Below are 278 nucleotides of genomic sequence, written 5' to 3'. Positions count from 1 at the left end.
GGCTGCAGCTGGTTGTTGACAGCTACAAGTGGAGCGCCGCCGTGAGGGACTTATGTGGAGAATTCACGTAAATTCTTTGCTTTTCCTCCCTTCCCACTCTCCTGTGTGCAAAACTAAGCGCAGGAGCACGTCTGTGCGCTCCAGGGCCAGCTTCGGGGTTCTTCACTGTGTAAAAGCCAGTGGTGGGGCGTTAGCCTTGCGATAGTCCGTCCTGCTACGTTAACTGCCGTCTACAGCATCGCCAGGAAGGTGTGGAAATGGGGATGAGCCCACAACGG

Source organism: Nestor notabilis, unplaced genomic scaffold, assembly GCF_000696875.1.
Source record: "Nestor notabilis isolate BGI_N333 unplaced genomic scaffold, ASM69687v1 scaffold29708, whole genome shotgun sequence".
NCBI classification, from domain to species: Eukaryota; Metazoa; Chordata; class Aves; order Psittaciformes; family Psittacidae; genus Nestor; species Nestor notabilis.
The sequence above is the reverse complement of the archived record's forward strand: the minus strand, read 5'-3'. Positions refer to the sequence as shown.